The following is a 23,712-nucleotide window of genomic DNA, read 5'->3' as shown; positions in this document are numbered from 1 at the left end:
TCCATTTGCCTGTTAAATTTTCTTCCATCCCTTTGAGTTTATCTGTGTCTTTGAACGTGAGATGGATTTTCTCAATACAGCACACTGATGGGTCTTGGCCTTTTATCCAGTTTGCCAGTCTGTGTCTTTTGATTGGGGCATTTAGGCTGTTTACATTCAATGTTAATATTCTTATGTGTGAATTTGATCCTGCCATTTTTGTTACTGGCTGGTTCTCTTGCCCGTTAGTTGACTCATTTTCTTCAATGTACTTTTGGTCTTTGCCATTTGGTGTGCTATTGCAGTGGCAAACACTAGTTCCTTTCTGTGCTTAGTGTTTCTTTCAGGAGCTGTTATAGGGCAGATCTGGTGGTGACAAACTCTCTCAGTAATCGCTTGTCTGTAAAGGATTTTATTTCTCCTTCACTTATATATGAGATTCTGGGTTGAAAGTTCTTTTCTTTAAGGATGTTGAATATTGGCCCCCATTCTCTTCTGGCTTGTAGGGTTTCTGCTGTGAGTCTGACTGGCTTCCCTCTATGGGTGACATGACCTGTCTGGCTGGCTGCCCTGAGCATTTTTTCTTTCATGTCAACCCTGGTGAACCTGACAATTACGTGCCTTGGGGTTGCTCTTCTTGAGGAATATCTTTGTGGAGATTTCTGTATTTCTTGGATTTGAATGTTGGACTGCCTTGCTGACTTGGGAATTTCTCCTGGATAATATCCTGGAGCGTGTTTTCCAGCTTGGATTCATTCTCGCTGTAATATTCAGGTATACCTATCAAGTGTAGATTAGCTCTTTTCTCATAATCCCATATTTCTTGGAGGCTTTGTTCATTTATTATTTTCACTCTTTTTTCTCTTGTCTTGCCTTCTCTTTTTATTTCATTGAGTTCATCTTCAATCTCTGATATCTTGTCTTATGCTTGATCAATTCAGCTGTTAAAACTTATGTTTGCTTCACATAGTTCTCATGCTGCATTTTTCAACTGCATCAAGTCATTTATGTTCTTCTCTAAGCTGTTTATTCTAGTTAGCATTTAATCTAACCTTTTTTCAAGATTTTTGGTTTCTTTGCATTGAGTTAGAATGTGTTCCTTTAGCTCAGAAAAGTTTATTATCCACCTTCTGAAGTCTGTTTCTGTCAATTCGTTGCACTCTTTCTCGGTTATGTTGAGTCATGTTGTTGAGGAGTTGTGACACCTTGAAGGAGAGGAGGTATTCTGGTCTTTGATGGTTTCATCTTTTTTGTGCTGGTTTTTTCCCATCATCTTCATGGATTTACCTGGCTGTGATCTCAGGGAGCTGCTTGATGAGGTCACTTGTCTGCCTGTGGAGGCACTACTGGATTTCTAAGGACTCCTTCAGGTTACTAGGTAAGCTCCCTGTGTCTTTTTTGTTTACTCTGGGAGGTTAGGCCTGCCTCTTCTGCTGACCTGGAGGTGCTGCTCGTTGGTGAAGAACACCATCCTGTTGCTATGTAGGCTTCCTGTGTTTTTTGTTAAAACATGAAGCCCAGTCCCACCTCTTTAATGGTGGGTTGTATCTTTTCCCCATAGGGCTGGATCATTCAGGGTTCAGCTCAGACTGAGGCAGTGGCTGGGTAACCCAGTAGACTTGGTGCTGCAGCCCTCAGGGGTTTGTAGGGGAGGGGAGGGACCTGCCCAGCTGCACTGTCTTTCTCCCCGCTTTTAGCTCCCTCTCTCTCTGGGCAGGGGGAGGGGGCCCTAGCTTGGTCTGCAGGCTCTCCCCGTCGGCTTACAGGCTTATGTGTTTGCTTAGATCTGTGCGCCAATGCAGGACACCATCCTGGATTATTATTCAACTCTGGGCTTGTAATTCCCAGTGCCTGACTGCCCAAGATCCCCTGTTCTGTGTATTGCTGAGGCTGTGGGAGAAGTGCTGTATCTGGGTGAAGCGGTATCCCTCCCAGCCTCCGTCTGCCCTACCTGGGCTTTGCTCACAGTCTGACCAGACCTGTTGAAATGTACCTGGTACATCGGTTGGTGCTAGGGGATCTCTGGATTTCTGCCTCTCTCTTGCTGGGTGTTGTGCACCGGAGTTGTGTATGTTTAGCCATCTTGACTCCCCCGTTCAATTATGGAGAATTAACACTGGCAGCCATTACTTCCATTATAAAGTAAAAGTAATGTCTCCTTGAATGTATCAAACGTAATAGGTCAAAATCTGGACACTTCATTTCCACCTCTGAACTTAAGTCCTCCTTCAGTTTCCCATCACAGTAAATGCCACCTTGATCCAGCTAGAAACCCAGGAAGTCATCCTGAACTCTTTCCATTTCATTGCTCTCCACATTCACTCTATCAGTAGCTTTTCCAAAGATTTTCTAGGATTCTCTCTTTGACCCCTTGACAGTCTCCTAATCCTTATAAGCACAGCAATCTCTCTGCTCATCAAAACACACCATGAGGAGAGTAGCAAAGACAAACCACAAAAAGCAAACGCTAACAACTCAAAATATTTGCTACCCACTTAAAATTGTTGTAAGTTTAGAACAGTGCTGCCCAATAGAAATAATGCAAACCACATATGTAAGTGTGAATTTTCTCATATTCATATCTTAAAATGTTAACACAATTACAGAAAATAATTTTGATAATATACTGTTACTTAAGCCAATGTATCAGAATTTTATCATTTCAAGAGAAAATAAATAAATTATTAATGAGGACTTTCTACTTTTTCATAGTCTTCAAAATTTAGTTTTTGTGTTACTTTTACAAAACATCTCAATTTAGTTAGATTTCAAGTGAGTATATGAACACTTACGAATCAATGAGAAAAAGACATGAACAAAAATGAGTACATTTTGCCTTCTTTTACACTGTATTCGCTGTTACTCACTTTAAAGTGCTTTTTCTGTGATCAGACTGAGACACTGCGTTGATGACAGGGAGAGAGTGCTTCATTGCTCTAGAAGGCATAAAAATGAATGCAAATCTTAATTATTTCTAGTCATGATTTTATTTGTTACAGATTAAACAGACTGGCCACATCATTCACCGGAGTTTCATATTGAATTCTATTATACTTTAATGATGATGGATGTTTGTAAGATTTTAATTACCCAAAGTACTTTTGATTCTGATAGCCAATGTATTCTTCTTAGAAAAAATGGTGCTTCTGTATCTCAATCTTCTCTATCAGCATGGCGGCAACCCAAAAATTAGTGGACAAAAGGGAAAAAAAAAACTCATGGAGGTATACAAATATACTTATTTTCTAAAGTGACAAGAAAGAAACTAAGCAACCAAGTTTAACTTCTAGTTCACTGCACGCAGCATCTTTGATAAAGAGTATTTTTTTTATCGCTTAAAAACATTCACCTTAAGTGCATTGTTTTAAATCTGCCTAAGAGTTTTGTCCTTTCAAAAGAACAGTTTTGGCAGTAATTTTACTGTGATTTTCATGAGCGTTCCGGAAAGGTTATTCATTTCATAAATGATACTATCAGACTTTCTGGAGGAGTTTTTTGTGCATAGAATTCTTGATAAGCTTCCTCAGAGAAATGAGGGGATAAAGGAAATAATTCCTGGGCCTCAAGAATTAAATTTTTGATAGTCCGAGGTGGGAAACTGCCTCATTCTGAAGGAGAGAGTTAAATATTTGATCTCTTACAAGGCTGATGGCTCATTAATAGCAAGGAAAAGGGCTCTGACAGATCATGGGAAGTCCTGCCACTCACGTGTCCCGTGATCCTGATCATAGTATCTGCAATGGATTTTCTCAAGATGGGTAGTAAAGTTAAAAAAAAAAAAAAGTCAACATCAGCTTAAGATACGATGATTCAACACTAACCACTGCAATGTTAACAGCAACAAAAACAGAACCAAGAGGAGTAAGACGTAAGATGTTTGTGCCCTGCAAGCCTCATGTTGAAATGTAATCCTCAGTGCTGGAGGTCGGGGCTGGTGAGAGGTGTTTGGATCATGGGGGAAGATCCCTCATGAGTGCCTTGATGCCATCCTCTCAGGGTAATGAGTGAGTTCTCACTTGGTGAGTTCACGTGAGATCTGGTTGTTTATAAAAGTCTGGGACCTTCTCCATGACTGTAAGCTTCCTGAGGCTCTCACCAGAAGCCAAGCAAATGCTGGTGCCATGTTTGTACAACGTGTAGAACTGTGAGCCAGTTAAGTCTGCTTTCTGTGCAAATTATTCGGCCTCGAATATTCCTTTAAAGCAAGGCAAATGGACTAATACAGCCACCATATGAAGTGATAAAGTAATTATTGATTGTCTTAATGTCACTTAGGAGGGTACAACTCTAACAACATGAACAACCAAGGAAGGAGAAATGACATGGGGGCCAAGTCATGGTGACCACGCAGCAAGCCGGTGAGTGATGTTCCAAGTCATTCCCAGCCTCTCATGTAAGCATCAAGGTGGATGCTTCATTGAAAACCAACTGTCACTGCATCCTACTTCAACGATAAGATGGCATTTGGCCCCAGAAGCTGGAGTGCTCTGGGTGAACCATCCAGATTTGGCTGCCAAGGGAAGGGAAGTTGTTGAGTGATTTGGAAGCCTAGAGAAGGCCTTCTGTGGGAGGAGAGGGAAATGATTACATTCCTTTCACTGGAGACCTGTCTCCATCTTCCCTCACCTTCCAGCAGCCTGGAGACAGTAGCTGCAAGTCATGGTGATTTCACTTGCTCTGAGTATTGCAAAAGTTTTCATACTTTCGAGAAGCTTACTTTCCCTTCAGCACTTTTTAAAAGCTACTTATCGATTTTATGGACTATTTATTTCATGTTGTATGTGATTTATAATGTGAAAAAATCCCAAGTGGTCTTCTTTATGACCAGGAAGATGGTCCTACTGAGCTTTGGAATTGCTATGCCTTTTCTTTGAGCTATAATATATAGCTCAGGTATTTTTGGGATATTGCATTCAAATCCAAAATGTGAGCTGAAAGAAAAAAAGCAAGCACCTTGCTTGAAATTGAGTCTTAGAACAATGTTTCTTGAATTTTGTTTCCTATTTCCTTTAGGCAATTAAAAAGCATCAGATGTACATTTAAACTACATTGTAAGGAGCATGTAATTTGAATCTAAAAATGCCTAAATTATCTATTAGTAAACAGTTTGTACTCCAAAAACTATTTTGTTTAATTGAAAGTGCTCAAAAGGCAACTCTTTGTAAATATTCAAACTCAGTGACTTGAATTAATCTGCCTCTATTTAACTATTCTGTCCTGGGATGCAATTGAAAGTAACAAAGCTAATAAGTAAATATAATGGACTACTTTCTACCTGGATTAATACAGATTAGTAAATTAATCCTCCTTGATTAACACAGAAAATCTATGTTAGAAATATAAGCAAAATGTCTATTTTTCTTCTTGATAGCAAGGATATTTTAAAGTATAGACTATATGAGATCTTATTATATTGGTGTTTTCCCCTCAATTTTCTATTTTGAGACATTGTACATTTATAGGAAAGTTGTAAGAGTAATGACAATGAATGTCTACATAACACTTTACCATATTTTTCTCCTTTCTCATTTGTGACTTATCTAAGAGTCAGTTTATATCTTGACACCTCACTACTAAATAATTCAGCCTTTACTTCAAAACAACAGGAACATTTTCTTACATAAAGATAATTCAGTTATTCTAGTCAATAAAATTAACATTGATACAATTCTGTCATTTAATATTTAGCCTATTTATATTTATATATTAATTTAATTATTTAATTTAATATTTAATTATATATTTATTATATATTTATATATTTATATTTAATATTTAGCCAAATTTTTTGATAATGTTCTTTATAACTTTTTTAAAAAAATGAACAGTTGGGTAAAGAATCACACATTGAATTTAGTTGTTTACCTGCCTTATTTTAGACAAGTTCATTTGCTTTTAATTTTTATTCTTTGTTTTCTAAACAATCCTGAGAGGAAATTGCAGAGATTAACTAGAAATATCTCAGCACTTATCTCTAAAGAGCCAAGTTCTTCCCTTACTGAAACTGTGTGATTTTAAAAATCTGTGTGTGGGTTTTTGTTTTACTATATTTATTATAAAAATGTATTGCTTCTTTTTATTTAAAAAAAAATTGAGAAGATAGAATAGGAAAAGAAAGGGAAGCTCATTACCATCACCTAGTGAAAAACTGACTGTTCTGTTACATTTCATTTTAGTCTTAACTTACATGTAACAGGATCTCTCAAGCCAGAACAACACAAATCCAGACACTGCTGGACCAGTGAGACCAAGATTCAGGCCAACGAGTCCAAAATGTCAACATCAAGATTCTCTGGAACCCAAAAGCTGCCTAGAATTGTGGCAGTAAATTGACAATTAAGTCTTTCCATTCTATTCTTCAGAGTTTCAAGGCAACTCTTGATTGATACAATTGTAGCTTCAGCCAGACTAATCTAAATTCCAGAATTTTCCACCTTGGCATCTAATGGAAGACAGTGAAATGAGCAAGGGAGCCTGAGATGGGGTGAGAGTCAAATAGGAATTTTCTCAACTGTATCATGGCAGATTAGCTGAATTCCTCTCTAAGTGCCTAGAGGACATTATCATTGAAAACGCACTTCCTATTTCCCCAAGGGAAAGTGTCCTCAAACAGAACCATTCAGAACGCATTTCAAAGGAAATGAGGATATCATGTTACATGTATATTAACCTGAAAAGGCAGTACAGAGACTGGCAGAACTACCTGATTGAATAAAGAGTGTAGGGTTTTTTGGTTTTTGGTTTTTTGGTATTTCTTTCAGCCAAAACTCTATGGGGAGCCAGACACAGACCTCTGAGATTAGAATACTACTCCAGTGTGTAAGTTTATTACCAACTGGTATGAGTTTTATAGACATGATTGATAAAAGTGTGACAATTTTTTTAAATGAGTTAACTTTTCTGAAAAAAGAAAAGTTTAAGAGTCTTTATGGTCTCCTGTAACCACAATGACAAAATATAAATGAATATAATTTATTAACTTAGAGTCATGCACCCTTCCAAACTATGAAAATAGGACCACTCTTTGAAATTCTCTAGAATGGTTTTACATGCCTACTCTTTGGATAGCTGTTGAAAGGAACTATTCATTATTGTATGCATATATAATAAAAAAAGATTAATTCGAGTAACAAGAAATAAGAACTGCTTGTTCTTTTTGGGAAAGAGTTATTTCTCTTTTTTGTAAATATTACGCTCAAGGTCAAGTTTATGCTTTTATGATAGCATTAAATGTAATTGGTATTCTGTTTTTCCTGTTTTACTTATTTAAAAAAGGAAATAGCCATTTGTTAAAATTGTTTGGGTAGTTCTAACAGCTTATGTGAAAATTATAAGCCATGGTTTTTACATTGTTTTACTTAAAAAATCCACTTGTAGCATAATAATTTAATTGGTTCATTTGAAATGCAAATGTAAAAATTGTTACTATAATCTAGCATAAAAGACAGAACACATTTCAAGAAGTAACTTTAAAACTTTCAGAGAGTTTCTATAAAACTCTTCCATATAAGCATAATAACATAAATTAAAATTTCATAAGTCATTTTTACATACATGTGTATGCACGAAGTACAAATGCTGAGTCTTATCTGATTATCAGTATCAGAAAATAATTTTAAAAATATATTATTAATATGAATTGTTATCCTAGCCTCTCCCCAACACATACACAACTGCTAAAATACTACAGATCTGCTATGTGAACAATAATAGAAAATAAATGTGTATGTTATCTTTTCTAATAAGATACCTCCTTCACTTTACATAAAGGACTTTCTCAAGCTATTTTCTAATATTCTCAATTTTTAAAAATAAAATGTTTTTCTGAACACTGGACTCTCCATGTTGTGTTGATCAGACAACTAGACCTTTTGAAATGACACAGAAATTTGTATCTTCTAAAAGGACAAATTACTACTTAAAAGAAGAATACACAATAGCTAGTACTCCAAGGTGCTCACTGTTAAATTCATGGCAAACGCATGAACTTTGAAATCCCTATGTTTTCAGTTGCAAAAGACTACACCTGTTCTATAACTGAAAAAAATTATGCTCTTCAAAAACTGGAACTAAAACTCAGCCATGTGTACCCATCACTCAGTGTCAACAACACTCCACACACTCCCCACCAACTCAGTAAGTCCACAGTCTCAGAAGGGAGCAAGGATTTCTCGTCTTGTTACTTACTTGCTATGCACTGAATGTTTGTGTCCCCCAGAACCAATATGTTGAGAGTCTAATTATCAATATGATAGTATTTGGAGGTCGAGTCTTTGGGAGGTAATTAGGTCATGGGAATGGAACCAATATGAATGGGATTAGTTTCCTTATTTGAAGAAACACAAAAAAATTCTCTCCCTCCCTCCCCCCACCCTCTGTACCTTGCGAAGACACAGGGAGAAGGTAGCCGTCTTTAAACCAAGGGACCTCTGCAAGAATTCCACCATACTGACACCGTTATCTCAGACTTCTGTCTTCCAGAACTGTGAGAAATAAACACATGTTGGTTGTTTAATCCACCCAGTCTATGATATTCTGGGATAGCAGCCTGCACTGACGAAAACATGACTCAATTCTCAAATCCTTGTGGTTTCGGTATGGAGTTTGTTTCTTCAATGTGAGGAACATTGTGCTTACATCCTCTTGTTTCTATCTTCCTTCACTCTCATCACGTTACTTCTTCCCTGCCCCAATCTCCACCGAAATCTGTCATTAATTCCCTCGACACGCATACCCTTGTTTCATTGTTTGGTAAATGCCCATCTTCTCTTAGGAAAACGCACATCTTAATACTCTGGAAATTTAGAATAATTGAGTTTTAACATTTTCCCCTTTATTGTTGAGATTCAGTGGTCATTTTTCCTCACACAGTCATTTCGTCTTTACCAGCATGGGGCAAACTAATATTTCTACCAAGTTAGCAGTGTGCCGTCAGCATCAACTCTTCCAAACACATCATGACTTCACCTTCTAGTTTTCATTGCCTTTCAGCAAACAACATTCTTTATGCCCAGAAAGAAGTACCATCTTCCAAGTATGAAGAATTCAGAGTCCCTGAAATATGACCAGATCTTCCCTGCATTTCTCAAACTTTATCAAGAATAACTAAAGCTTGCTGTGAGAGTTTTCGACGTCTGAATTATTTCTCTTCTTTGAATAAAGACTGATTCAGTTACTCATTTACGGAACTTGTATTTTCATTTTTAAATATGCTACAGTGGAATTCCAAATGAGGAATTCAGAGTCCATAAAAGGATTGATATCTTCCCTTCCCTACAGCAGAAAAAAAAATACCGAGAAAAAGAAAATGTAATTCAGCCTCAAATGTATCCTATATCCCACCCCATAAGTATGACCTTACCATAAAGGGACATTAAAAGCTGCCTGTAGCAAAGACAGTGTTTCAACTGGTGTCATCATACTGGCTTTTTTTTTTTTTTTTTTTTTGAGACAGAATCATGCTCTGTCACCAGGGTGGAGCGCAGGGGTGCCATCTCGGCTCACTGCAACCTCCGTCTCCTGGGTTCAAGTGATTCTTCCACCTCAGCCTCCCGAGTAGCTGGGACCACAGGCGCGTGCCAAATGCCCCGCTAACTTTTGTGTTTTTAGTAGAGACGGGATATCACCTTGTTGGCCAGGATGGTGTCACTCGCTTGACCTCGTGATCCACCCGCCTTGGCCTCCCAAAGTGCTGGGATTACAGGCGTGAGCCACCGCACCCGGCCTCACACTGGCTAATTTTTTTCTTGTGCTAAGCAAGCATATTCTGATCTCCCTGTATTTTTCCAGGCACCAAGCTAAGCACTTCTGTCTGCATTATCTCATTTAATATTTATAATAACTTGATGTGGCAAGCATTGTTATTTCCATTTTTACAGATGAGCCTACTAGGGCTAAGAGAGTGGAATCATCATGTAAAGTTCCAAATCTACCAGTTGCTTGACTCTAGTTATCTGATTTCTGGCTCAGTCAGCATTCTCCTATCCTCCCATATCCCATCAGTTCATTCCCTGGTGGTGCCACAATTTATACGGCGGCTCCTTCATGTCTGAGTCACCCTGTGTTGTCAACATAGGAGATGGTTATTAATGTTTGCTAGATAGACAATATATACCAAGCTACGTGTGCCAGGCACAGTTCTAAATAATACAGCAGTGAATAAGGAAAAACCCTAATCTCATGGAATTTACATACAGCAAGAGGAGACATGAGGTTTATGAACAAATAATTATACAGTAGAAGGTGACAAAAGCCTGGGAGAAAAAGCTACACAAAGAGAGAGAGGAACAGAGAAGAACTACTGTGAATCGGCTGTTCAGAGAAAGCTCTCTCCAGTGGCAGCATTTAAGCAGAGGCCTGAGTGAAGTGAAGAAATGAGCCATTCTGATTTCTGGGGAGGAGCATTCCAGGAGGAAGATACAGCAGGTGCCAGGGCCCAGGGGCAGGAATGCGTCTGACGTATTTGAGGGAAATCGAGGCTACCCGAGTGGTTGGAACACCACCAGAAAATTGAATAGTTGCTGAAGACGACGTTAGAAACAAGGCTGGTGGGCAGACCAGGAAGAATGCAGTAGGCAAGGTGAGCATTTTATGGTTTATTCTGATTGAGATGAGAAGCCACGGAAGGGAGTGACAGTCTCACTTCAACCAGATCCCTCTGGTCACATGGACTTCTCTGAAGGGCAGGAGAGGTGGACTCTTCAGCAAGAGCCTAGAGGAGGAGCAGCGGCTACGGTGAGGAGAGAGCTGATATTTTAGAGCTGGGCACTGCTCCTATTAGAGCCAGTTAAGAGGGCTTGGTGGGTCATTCTGGCTACCTGTTAATTCAGAAAGCAGAGATGTTTCTCTAGAAGATGAGGAAAGGATGGCTAATGTTTTGAGTGATCTGTGGACACAATCAGGCTGGAAAAAGGAAGAGGCCACTGTGTCAACACAGCCTTGGTAGGGGTCCAAGTTAAATAGATAGGAAGCCAGGCTCATTGAAAACAGACTGAATCCATTGCACATTTTAATGAATAATTGGACTCCTTAGTTGATAAACTTGATAAACTCACGGCTGAAAAATAATACCAGTTTTGGAGGTTGGGGAAAAGATATCACCAAATCCTTTGGCTTTAAGATGACTGAGGGCAAAATGGGAACATTTTATCATTGAAAGAATCCTCCAACCAACTGCCAGTGATTTTATTTTTAATGCTTAGAATCAGGGCCTTCTTTCCCAAGTAATTATCTAAATAGATATAAATGTGTTTCAAAATTGTCCCATTTTCCAGACACTATTATTCTGAGCATGCTTCTGATATCCTGAAGCCCCGAATAAAATTATCTTTGCTAGTGGGGATAGTTTTTCAGACCGATTTCCTTTGAACAAGAGAAGGAGTTTTTCCTAGGTTTCCATTTCAAGAAAATTAAATTGAATCGGATTTTCAGGTACCATTAATTGATGTAGCAGAGAGAACAGAAACCTGATGATTTGGCTCAAGGCCTTTAAAAAAAAAAAAAAAAAAAAAAAGAAAGAAAGAAAAAGACTTTAGTGAGAATAGCCTCCAGGCCCCAAATGTCAGATTTCTTGCTGGTTCTGAAGCTATACCTGCAGTTAATAAAACAAAAAGAAACAATAGGGTTGATAATTTCCCAGGAAACTGCATATTTTTAGCTGCAGTTTCTATATTCCATATTTCATAAGTGCCAGAGATAGATGATTTATAGTAAATGGATTTAAGAGGCAGAAATATTGAACAATCTAGACGAGTACCATATCATTTTTTCTAGTCTGTATTTCAGTACCTAGTATTTCTAATGATTACATGGAGAAATTTCTATATGACGCTAACTATAAGACATTTAGGCTGATTGGATAGCCAGAAGGCTCTTAAAGACGACAACAATGTATTTGGTCAACAATGGTATTTTTCAATACTGAAAAAAATGTGAATGTTGTTAATTTCATTTGTAAAACTGCATCAAGATGCGTATGTGTATTTAGAAAAATTGTTATAACTTTTGTCTGGAGGGATACTGTACACAGGCCTAAAAGTCCAAAAATGAAGAGAAGAAGAAATCATGGGAGAAACAAGCGATTAGCATGGATTCTCCGCAGAGCAGGAGAATCCATTGGGGCAAACATTTATTCTTAGGGGTCAAGAAAATCTTCAGGTATTACAATGATTTATTTCCCTTTTCAGTAAGCAGAATAATGCTTTTCCAGGGCCTCACCCCACCAAAGAAGTCTATTCCCTACTCCTTAGAACCCATGACCTCATTACAGTAAGTGACAAAGAGGAATGAAGGTTGCAGGGGCAATTAAGTTTGCTAATGAGCTGACCTGGAAAGAAGAGGGGAGATTGGCTTGGATTACCAGGTGAGACAGTTTCACTGTATGTCCACCCAAATCTCATCTTGAATTGTAGCTCCCATAATTCCCATGTGTTGTTGGAGAGACCCAGGGGGAGATAATTGAATCATGGGGGCCCACTTCCCCCATACTGTTCTTGTGGTAGTGAATAAGTCTCAGGAGCTCTGATGATTTTCTAGGGGTTTTCTCTTTTTTCGCTTGGCTCTCATTCTCTTGTTTGCCCCGATTTAAGACGTGACTTTTGTCTTTCACCATGATTGTGAGGCCTCCCCAGGCACATGGAACCATGAATCCATTAAACCTCTTTTTAAAAAATAAATGACCCAGTTTCAGGTATGTTTTTTATCAGCAGCATGAAAATGGATTAATACACCAGATATGCCCAGTATAAACCACAAAAGTCCTTAAAAGTGGAAGACGAAGATGTGACTAAAAAGGGACAGAGAGAACCCACTTCTGCTTTGAGGGTGGAGGAAAGTGTCCACAAGCAAAGTTATATGACTGGCCCCGGAAGCTGGACATGGATTCGCCTCTAGACGTTGAGAAAGAAATGCAAACCCGGTGACCCCTTCACTCTAGCACAGTGAGACTGTGTCAGACAGATATCCCTGCAGAACTGGAAGGTGACAAATTTATGTTGTTGCTGCTATGTTTTTGAGAATTTATGATAGCAGAAATAGCAGGAAAATTAATATACCCTCCCAAAGGTCATAGAATACAAATATAGAGTGTAGCCGTAGTATTAAAATGTCTTTGGTGGGCAATTAGGAAAAATACATCTAAAAAGGCTCCTTGAGGAGCAGTAATGAAAACAAATTGAGTAATACTGCATGAGAAGATGACAAGCAGGCTTTCTGACTCCAGAATTTCATAAAATGGGGGCATTTATGGCATTAGTATTTGACTGAGTAAATTTAACAGCACCAAAAGCTTTGCTTTAATCTGTAGCAGATCAGAAAAGTAGCAAAAATACAGTTATTCTTAAACATGAATAACTCAAAGTATTCCACAGGAAAAAGACTTAGGAAACCCTAATAGAAATAATGTAGTTGATATGAAACGAAACCTAAATATCACAGGTATAGAAGATCACTTCTCTAATTACAGGTGTATAGTTGCCTGGAAGAAAAGGTTTGAAAGTTGATAGGTCAAATGCTAATAGTGAGTTCTATCGTCATTCTAATTCTGTTTTCTGTTGTTTTTATTATTGTTGCTGTTGTTTAACTTTGCTATATATATATATATATATATATATATATAAAATTATTATTATAGGAGGCTTTTACTATATGCCAATAGTGGGTAACTGGATGGGAACCAACATTTCATAATAAACAGTTTTCTCAAAATCCAGTTTGGGTTGAGTCTTAATCTTAGAAGAACTGGAATTATAAAGTAAGTTTATTTCATTTTATGCATTGTTATTATTACATTTATGTTACAGATGTAACCATGTAGTTAGAGCTGTGTTTTTAGAGAGTGGAGAATTGAGAAAATTAAAGTAGTGGCAATTTTGGTCGTTTTATTTCTCAAATTTATATGATTACTTGATTATATACTTCATGTTTGATTTCTGCAGCATAATTACAGAGAGGGTCATATTTGAAGGTGGTGTCAGTTTTCCCAGGGTTTTGCCTAATCCTTGAATAATCTAATTATTCCCTTTCAAAGTCGCAATTGTTGCAGTCATCATTGTGTATTTTTCCCCTTAGTGTTAATTGGTGAATGGTGCCAACTTCTAATTTGTCAATGATTTGGCTTGTAATTGAAACAGTGCACCAACCTTTTTTCCAACACGTTCTTAAGTCCTGTATGTTTTTCCACAAGATTTTCAGTTTCAATTTGCCATCTATGTACATTGAATACCTAGATGTTTAAGAGGTTAGGTGTGGTTGAATGTTTGAATGACGGCTAATTTTATCATTGTTTTGCTCATTAGTTAATAATATTGATGACTTGTTTTTCTATACAACTGTCTAAGTTGGGGAGAACTTAATTAGATCACATTGTACATGAACAATTTTCTAATATTTTACCACACACATATACGAAGACACACACACTCACACATCTACTCCGTATCTTTCAAAGATCTGGGTTTAAAATTTGACAAATCTGGCCAGCGCCATGGCTCATGCCTGCCATCCCAGCACTTTGGGAGGCCGAGGTACGAAAATCACTAGAGGTCAGGAGTTTGAGACCAGCCTGGCCAACAGAGTACAATCCCACCTCTACCAAAAATACAAAAATTAGCTGGGTGTGGTGGTGCATGCCTGTAGTCCTAGCTACTAGGAAGGCCGAGGCAGGAGGATCACTCGAACCCAGGAGGCAGAGATTGCAGTGAACCAAGAGCGTGCCACTACACTCCAGCCTGGGTGACAGAGTGAGACTCTGTCTCAAAAAAAGAAAAAATAAATAGAATAAAATAAAATTTGAGAAATCTGCTGCCATAGCTTTCAGGGAAGAACTCAATGCAGTTTTGCCACGTAACTTGTAGGGCATAACTTTAAGCTTCTGAAGCTCTGTGTTTTACAGAGTGCATGGGTTTTTCATGAAAATGCTTTCATTTAAGTAGGTTATACTAGTTGATTTAACAAAAAGAAATTTGAAGTTGAGAAAACAAATGCATGATGGTTTCAGCATAGTTTGCCTATGTATGTGTCTATCTTGATGGATAAGAAACCAAATACACATCTATGGCACCAATGCACAGGGCATTTGTCCAGCCAGCAGGGACTACTCTGGCCTAGGTTCTGGGGGTACAAAGAACTTACAGGCCAGTGGGGTCAGTGAAATAGTCTCTCTATTAGTGAAGGTTTCTCAACATTCTTGTTAGCCAATTCTTTTTTTTTAACAACCTCAGAAAATGTGTGTCTTCCCCAAAGCACTGAGGTTTCAAAAGCAATGTCCCACTCCCCAACACACACACATTTCATCCCTTCTTGCAAGACACATGTCCCTGGCCATTGACCATCTTCTGCTGTCTTCATTCCTTTCTCCCCCAGGGAGATGTCACTCCATGTTGAAATTCCCAAGAGGTGCTCTTCTGGGCTTTGTATGAATAGTCTCAAAGCAAAGAAAGTTGAAACTAAAAATTTCCTATTGATCACTAGGTTACAGGTTATCATTTTATAGATAAAGAATCAAACTCCCAGTGCATTTCAGAGCTGAATTTTGGCCCTACCAGAGGTATCAATGACAGCAGACCTTCCCAGGCACAACTACTTGCATAGAAAATTCCCCAGAGAAAGCATACTGTGAAGATGTTATCATTCTGTGTTCCTGTTAATCTGGACATGGCAAGATCCCTGCTGCCAGGTACTCACAACAGCTCTATGGTGGGGCAGAGCGTGGAGGATGAATTGTAAAAGAAAAGATTGTGGGGTTTCAGAAGACTTCACATTGGCCTTGACCTTGTCTGTAGGCCCTCAAAGATGTCTCAGAGTGACCAAGTAAACAAAATGGTATGGGAAAGCTGAACACTGTTGACTTAAGCAAGAACTGACTCTCCTTGACTGAGCTCTTCTCCATGGAAGGTCAGAGTGGACCACAAGCATTGGTCACAACCACAGATCCCATACAGGACATGTGCTGTCTTACATGCCTAATTCTCTCATACCCAGGACTCCCTGATCTGTGGTATCCATTCTGAATGAAGTACTACAACCTCACATACCACTTATCCCAACCCTACCTCCTGCACCCATTTCTACTCCAGGTGCCTGTGGCTCAACCCCTCCAAAAATTCTGAATAAAGTGCCAGAATCTCACACACAGTTATACCAACCGCACCTCCTATGCCTTCTAACACCAAGGGACTGTGGCTCAACCACACCAAAATGCCTCCCTCTCCCATTCATATTTACATTCACCATGTCCCTTAAAACACATTTCAAGAGTCACATTCTTTCAGAAACTTCTCTCATTTGTTCCATGATGCTTTTCATCATCACTTTACCCTGTTCTCTCAGCTTTTGGGAAAAGACTTTTAGATAGATGGATTAATTGGTAAATAGATGTGGGGATTTAGATCTGGTCATCTCAACTTCGTTTTAAGCTTCTGAAGCTTGGATACCACATTTTCTTGTTTCTTTTATGTTTTCCTTCCCCAGTTTTCTGCATTCTGTTTCATATCTTTTCCCCCACCTTCTTTGAACCACTGTGGTCAGCTCTGGCCCTGTACACACACTCTGGTATGTTTTCCCAACTTCTCTGGTGTGTTTTTCAGCCTCTTTCTTGCTGAGAGTGCCTTGATCCCATTGCTTAAAGTCCGTGCCTGCCTAGATACAGGTTTCTTAAACACACAATCTCTGTTTATGTTCAGGGATCCTTGCTACTTGTTCTTGGACTTCACAACATGCTGCTCTTTCCTGGATGCTCCTCTGTTATCTGAGCCCATTAGATTAACTTTCTGGTCCACTAGTGATATGAAGCACCCAGCCCAGGGACGATGGCAGATGAGGGCCTGACTAGCCAGCCTGCACCTCCAGACCAAGCTGATAGCCATTGCGATAATGTTTCAGAATGATGGACAGGGTGAAATAAAAGGGCTTCACTAGCTGTAATGCCCTTACTGATTCCCCGTGCTCTATTCCTAAAGACTGAAGATCATTTTCCTTTAGCATAATTTGGACCTTGGGTATCTGCTATGATTTCTCTCACGGGAGATCACATTTTGGTTTGTGACTTCCAGAACCTGAATCAAAGTCTCTATTTCCTAAAGCAAAATAAAAAAAAATACAAAAATTTTCTCTGTCTGTTCCTAAAGGTCCTTTTAAACCTATCTGCAGTCTGTCACCTAAAAACACACAGACTCAGATACACACACACATACACACTCCACATCCACTTTCACTAACCAACCACTATTACCAACAAATAGTTCCTGAAACTGGAGTCTAGAAATGTCTATCTTCTCTTGAGCCTCAGAAGTGGCTTTCATTTTCTTCCCTTAAATCTAGGGCTTCCTTCACAATAGACAGCAAGAGAAGGAGCAAAGAACTGCGGGTTTTCAGTGTCTGGGCCAAGTGTTTTGCATACTTTATCTCAGCTAATATGCACGGTACTCTAAGACTGAAGTGTTCTCATGTCTATTTGATGAGGTAGAATATGGAAGCTCAGAGAGCTGGGGTAGCTTGCTCAAGGTCACACAGCCAGTGAGTCACACATCAGAGATTCAAACATATCTAAACCCACTGAGCTGAGCCCCCAGTTAGCCCCCCAAACCAGAGCCCTTTTGTTGGGTGAGCTCCCCTTTCCTCAGAGAATGCAACAAAGAAGAAAACCCCATATTCAAGATGAGGCCACCACTGACAAAACGAATTTGGAGAGTAACTCTGAATAAAACATTCTCCAGTGTACTATGCGCCCATGAAAAAGAGTGAAATCACGTCCTTTGCAACAACATGGATGCAGCCGAAGGCCATTATCCTCAGCAAATTAACACAGGAACAGAAAACCAAATACCCTGTGTTTTCACTTATAAGTGGTAGCTAAACATTGAATATACATGAACACAAAGAAAGGAAAATTAGACACCGTGGCCTACCTGAAGGTGGAGGGTGGGAGGAGGATGAGGATCAAAAAACTACCTATCAGATACTGTACTCACTATCTGAGTGATGAAATGATAAAATAATATGTACTCCAAATCCCAGCAACCTGCAATTTACCCTGTAACAGACCTGCACATGTACTCTGAGCCTAAAAGTTGAAAGAAAAATATAAGAAAAAAATAATCCTGTGTCTATCTCCTAAAAAAAAATACATTCTGTAATGTAAACAACAGGCTTGACAATCATTAGGCTGAGTATTCAGGTGGAAAAAGAACATATCACCTGGGGATGGTTGCCTGCCCCTGCAATCCTAGGAACTCAGGAGGCTGAGGTAGGAGAATTGCTTGACCCCGGGAGGTGGAGGTTACAGTGAGCTGAGATTGCACCACTTCACTCCAGCCTAGGCAACAGAGCAAGACTCCGTCTCAAATTTTTAAAAAATCATGCCATATTCTTCTCCTCACTGTAGTACTTGAAAGAAACTCTTCTCTTCCTGTGTCCCTGTGTCATCTCTGAGTCGGCCGCTCCCTGTGGGAGGCTAAGCTGTTGGTTGGGAAGCTGGGCGCACCACTAATATTCTAGGTATAACAACAGTGAAAATACAGTCTCACCTATCAAGATGATGGAAACAAAAGCCACACCTGCTTCAGTCCAGGTAGCCAGGCTGCCGCAGAGGAGCGTCACATCTAAAGACTAAAACCGGCCGTCCTGTGAGGTGATTGGCCCCAGCTTTACAGACTGGCAAGGGGGAGGAGTGGAAGTTTCTCTCTGCTGGGAGATTCATGATCATGATGAAGAAGCCCTTCAGTATCATGTCTCACGTGGCCTTGGCCCCTGGCTGTTTTATTTTACTATTTTATTTTTCAGAGATAGGGTCTTGCTATGTCATCAGGGTAATCTTGAACAACTGGCCTCAAGCGATCCTCCCGGCTTGGCCTCCCAAAGAGCTGAGATTATAGGTATAAGCTACTATATCTGGTCCCTTGACTGACTCTTGAGAGGTCTGGGATCCTAGACCCTCCCTGAGTCTGTGCTCTCTCAGCTATAGAACAGGAAATCTGGAACCCCCTTCATATGCAAAAGAGTAGCTGACCTAAGTGACGAAAACGTAAACATTATTTTCTATTTTTCTTCTCATTTCTGGTCAACACTAGGGCCCTTAATAAACTGACAAAATGGGATATATGTAACAAAATGGGATGTATGCAACAAAATGAGATCTATGCACCAAATCAGTACAGAATAAGTTTGACAAAACTCATGTTAACAAGAATTGTGGAAAGCTTTGCCCTTGCATAAACAGAAGATGGGAATGTATCCTTTGGGAAGGGTGGTATGGCATTATATATCAAAATCAAAAGTTCACATACCTTTTAATGTTGTATTCCCAGCAATTTTATCCTACAAGCAAGATATATATATCTCCATATATATGTGATATATATTGATACATTTCATATCAATATATCCTTTTAAAAAATAATTGTATAATAGTCATCATATACACATGTGTCACATATATATGAAATATATATGTTCTAAATGTGTGACAATAGGGGTGTAATTTTTAAATTTTATAACATTTCTATAATGAATACTATACAGCTTTTTTAAAAGGACATAGTGATATGAAATGTGATCAAAATTAGATTTAAAAACTAGTTGTTCAAATGAGGACACACAGATGCAGGGAGGGGAACACACAATGGAGCCTGTCCAGGAATGGAGAGCAGGGAGGGAGAGCATTGGAAAACATAGCTAGTGCACACCGGGCTCAGTACATAGGTGATGGGTTGATAGGTGCAGCAAACCACCATGGCCCGTTTGCCTTTGTAACAAACCTGCACATCCTGCACATGTACCCCAGAACTAAAATGTAAAAAACTAGTTCAATGCACCATATAGTATCAATACATTAAATACACATACACATGTATATTTATTTATGCAAAAGTATCTGAAGGGTTATTTAATATAGCTGTAATTGCTATGATCTGCTCACTCCCAAATCTCTATATTTTAAAAGAACGAGAAATCCTAATTAACTTCAGAGTGGCAAAGGCCAACTACAGTTAAATGATATAGAGATTCAAGGCTCTCTGGTGCAGGAAATACATGGAAATTCATGTTAGATATTATGCAGTACTTGTATTAATAAAGTCATACTCGTAATTCCAGTTCTTATATAGTCCTTGATGTCTGGATTCACTGACTTCATACCACACAGTATTGGCAATAGACCAAGTTTGCCTAAATTAAAAAGCAATGCTTTCAGGAAAAAGTCTCAGGGAAATACATGGGTAGTAAGAAAACCTTGGACCAGGGCAAAAAAACAGAACAATTTCTTCTATACTTCATTTATTTATTGGGGACCAGCTTTGACTATACAAAATAAGGAGAAAGTTTCTTAGTATTTTCTAACTTTTTATTTGACTTCTCAGTGGAAAAGAAGAAATATTTTTCTTAAACTCTGAAGTTTATTACCCTGCAATTGTTTATGGCTTTTACTACACCAAATTTCAATAGCTGAAATGTATCTCAGTATATTTTTTAAATGACTTTACTTAGGTGACAGTGTATATAACTTTTATTCCTGAATTGGCATCCCTGACAGTGCAGAAAACACTGTTACTTAATTAAGCCTCCTTTTTTTGATTATAGCTTTGATGAGCTGAATATGAACCACACTGTTCTCCTGACTTTAAGTGTGTTTTTGGATTATTTTAGAGGCATTGTATATATACACCAGAATATGTACAACATTCTAAAGTCATTAATAGGAAAACACAAATTATAGCCAAAATAAAGTAATATTCTAGAATGGATATAATTTGAAAGACAGATAATTTGGCAATGGTATGGATTTTGAGACCTTTCTACCTTGCAGGTAGGACTGTTCACAATACAACCACATTTGTAAAATAGTTTGGCAATGTTGTAAAGTGTGAAATGGAGTTCCCATATGACCCAATAATTCCACTCCCAGGTATATGCCCAAGAGAAGGAAAAACATACATCAACACAAAAACTTGTACATAAGTTTTCACAGTAATGCTATTCATGATAAGCCAAATGGTGAAAGAAATCTAAATTGTGACCAACTGGTGACTGAATAAATTTAATACTGTTTATCAGTGGAATACTATTCATCAATAAGAAAATGAATAAATATAATATTGTGACCAATGACCTTCTTCACAGAACTGGAAAAAAACCACCTTAAACTTCATGTGGAACCAAAAGAGAGCCAGGATAGCCAAGACAATCCCAAGTAAAAAGAACAAAGCTGGAGGCATCATGCTACCTGATTTCAAACTATACTACAAGGCTACAGTAATCAAAACAGCATGGTACTGGTACCAAAACAGAGATAGAGACCAATGGAACAGAACAGAGGCCCAGAGGCAATGCCACACATCTACAACCATCTGATCTTTGACAAATCTGACAAAAACAAGCAATGGGGAAAGGATTCCCTGTTTAATAAATGGTGTTGGGAAAACTCCCTAACAGTGTGCAGAAAGCAGAAACTGGACCCCTTCCTGACAACTTGCACTAAAATTAACTCCAGATGGATTAAAGACTTAAACATAAGACCTAGCACCATAAAAACCCTAGAAGAAAACCTAGGCAAAACCATTCAGGGGACAGGCATAGGCAAGGACTTCATGACAAAAACACCAAAAGTATTGGCAACAAAAGCCAAAATAGACAAATGGGACCTAATTAAACTCTAGAGCTTCTGTACAGCAAAATAAATGATCAGTGAACCACCAACCAACAGAGTAGGAAAAAAAATTTTTGCAATCTACCCATCTGACAAAGGGCTAATATCCAGTATTTACAAAGAACTGAAACAGATTTACAAGAAAAAAAAAAAACCCATACAAAAGTGGGTGAAGGATAGGAATAGTTATCAAAAGAAGACATTTATGAGGCCAACAAACATATGAAAAAATGCTCATCATCACTGATTATTAGAGAAATGCAAATCAAAACTACATTGAGATACCACCTCATGCCAGTTAGAATGGCATCATTAAAAAATCTGGAAACAACAGATGCTGGAGAGGATATGGAGAAATAGGAACACTTTTACACTGTTGGTAGGAGTGTAAACTAGTTCAACCATTGTGGAAGACAGTGTGGTGCTTCCTCAAGGACCTAGAAATAGAAATTCCATTTGACCCAGCAATCCCATTACTGGGTATATACCCAAAGGATTATAAATCATTCTATTGTAAAGACATGTGCACACATATGTTCACAGCAGCACCGTTTACAATAGCAAAGACCTGGAATCAACCCAAATGCCCATCGATGATAGACTGGACAAGGGAAATGTGGCACATATACACCATGGAATACTATGCAGCCATGAAAAAACAATGAGTTCATGTCCTTTGTAGGGAAATGGATGAATCTGGAAACCATCATTCTCAGCAAACTGACACAAGAACAGAAAATCAAACTCCACATATTCTCACTCATAGGCAGGTGTTGAACAATGAGAACACATGGACCCAGGGAGAGGAGCTTCACACACTGGGATTTGTTGTCAGGGGTTAAGGGAGGGACAGCAGGATGGGGGGCGGAGGTCAGGGAGGGATAACATGGGGAGAAATGCCAGATGTAGGTGACGAGGGGATGGAGGTAGCGATCTACATTGCCATGTGTGTACCTATGCAACTATCCTGCATAGTCTGCACATGTACCCCAGAACCTAAAGTACAATTTAAAAAATAAAAAAAAATAAATATTGCATATCTTTACAATGTAATAGTATTCATCAGCAACAATAAAATGAATATAATATTGTGTATTTTTACAACAGAATACTATTCATCAACAATAAGAAAATGAAGTACTGATATAACATCAACAAACCTTGAAAACACTATGCTAAGTGAAAGAAGCCAGTCACAAAAGACCACACTTTTTTTTTTTCTTTGAGATGGAGTTTTACTCTTGTTGCCCAGGCTGTAATACAATGGCGTGATCTTGGCTCACTGCAACCTCTGCCTTCAGGTTCAAGCTATTCTCCTGCCTCAGCCTAGTGAGTAGCTAGGATTACAGGTGCCCACCACCATGCCTGAGTAATTTTTGTATTTTTAGTAGACACGGGGTTTCACCATGTTGGTCAGGCTGGTGTCGAACTCCTGACTTCAGGTAATCTTCCTACCTTGGCCTCCCAAAGTGCTGGGATTACCGGTGTGAGCCACTGCACCCGGCCGAAAGACCACATATTGTATGAATCCATTTATATAAACTGTCCAGATTAGGCAAATTTCTATAGACAGAAAACAGGTTAGTGGTTTCCTGGGAGTGAGGCTGGGAGGAAGAAAGGAAGAACAGGCAGTGACTACTAATCAATACAGGCTTTCTTTCTTGGGGAGATTAAAATGTTTTAACTTAGACTGTGGTGATGTTAAGTCACAAGTACACAAGTCTATCAATTAAATTGGACACTTAAGATGGATGAAGTTTATGCTATGCAAAAATTATCTCCATCAAGCTGTTAAAAAATAGGATGTGTTTACCAATGTGCAAAGGACACCACCAGGATGTTAAGACTGCAACCATTAGAGAGCTCTGGACCTAGGTCTGTTAACCAAAGAGGCTGTGCATCAAAGTCTGCATTTAAAATGTTTAATTTTAACAGGACACTGGTAGAGAGGAATTGGTGATCTTTAGCTAGAAAATACTTCACTGCTGAGTTTTCTTTGCAATAATTTATTGAAGTGGCAATGATGTTAGAATGTTCACCTTGAAATGCTGCTCTCCAGACTTATTTTTCCTTCAGAGCAAGTCAAGTCATTTCCT

At 38.7% G+C, this 23,712-nt stretch overlaps 2 long non-coding RNA genes across 2 annotated transcripts in view; one reads left to right on the top strand and one right to left on the bottom strand.

Moving 5' to 3' along the window:
- The window catches only part of LOC141585449 (uncharacterized), an 80,864-nt gene extending 73,700 nt beyond the window's left edge, over positions 1-7,164 (top strand). Inside the window, exons 4-5 of the long non-coding RNA XR_012518924.1 lie at positions 4,255-4,337; positions 6,156-7,164. This is a non-coding gene — a long non-coding RNA (uncharacterized LOC141585449). The remainder of the gene's footprint in view (positions 1-4,254; positions 4,338-6,155) is intronic.
- LOC141585448 (uncharacterized) overlaps positions 1-23,712 on the bottom strand; it is a 305,674-nt gene that overhangs the window by 8,858 nt on the left and 273,104 nt on the right. Inside the window, exons 4-5 of the long non-coding RNA XR_012518923.1 lie at positions 8,361-8,462; positions 2,847-2,915 (exon numbers count right to left, since the gene is read on the bottom strand). This is a non-coding gene — a long non-coding RNA (uncharacterized LOC141585448). The remainder of the gene's footprint in view (positions 1-2,846; positions 2,916-8,360; positions 8,463-23,712) is intronic.

The sequence above is a fragment of the Saimiri boliviensis genome, chromosome 8, assembly GCF_048565385.1.
Source record: "Saimiri boliviensis isolate mSaiBol1 chromosome 8, mSaiBol1.pri, whole genome shotgun sequence".
NCBI classification, from domain to species: Eukaryota; Metazoa; Chordata; class Mammalia; order Primates; family Cebidae; genus Saimiri; species Saimiri boliviensis.
This window is presented reverse-complemented; position numbering and strand designations above follow the sequence as displayed.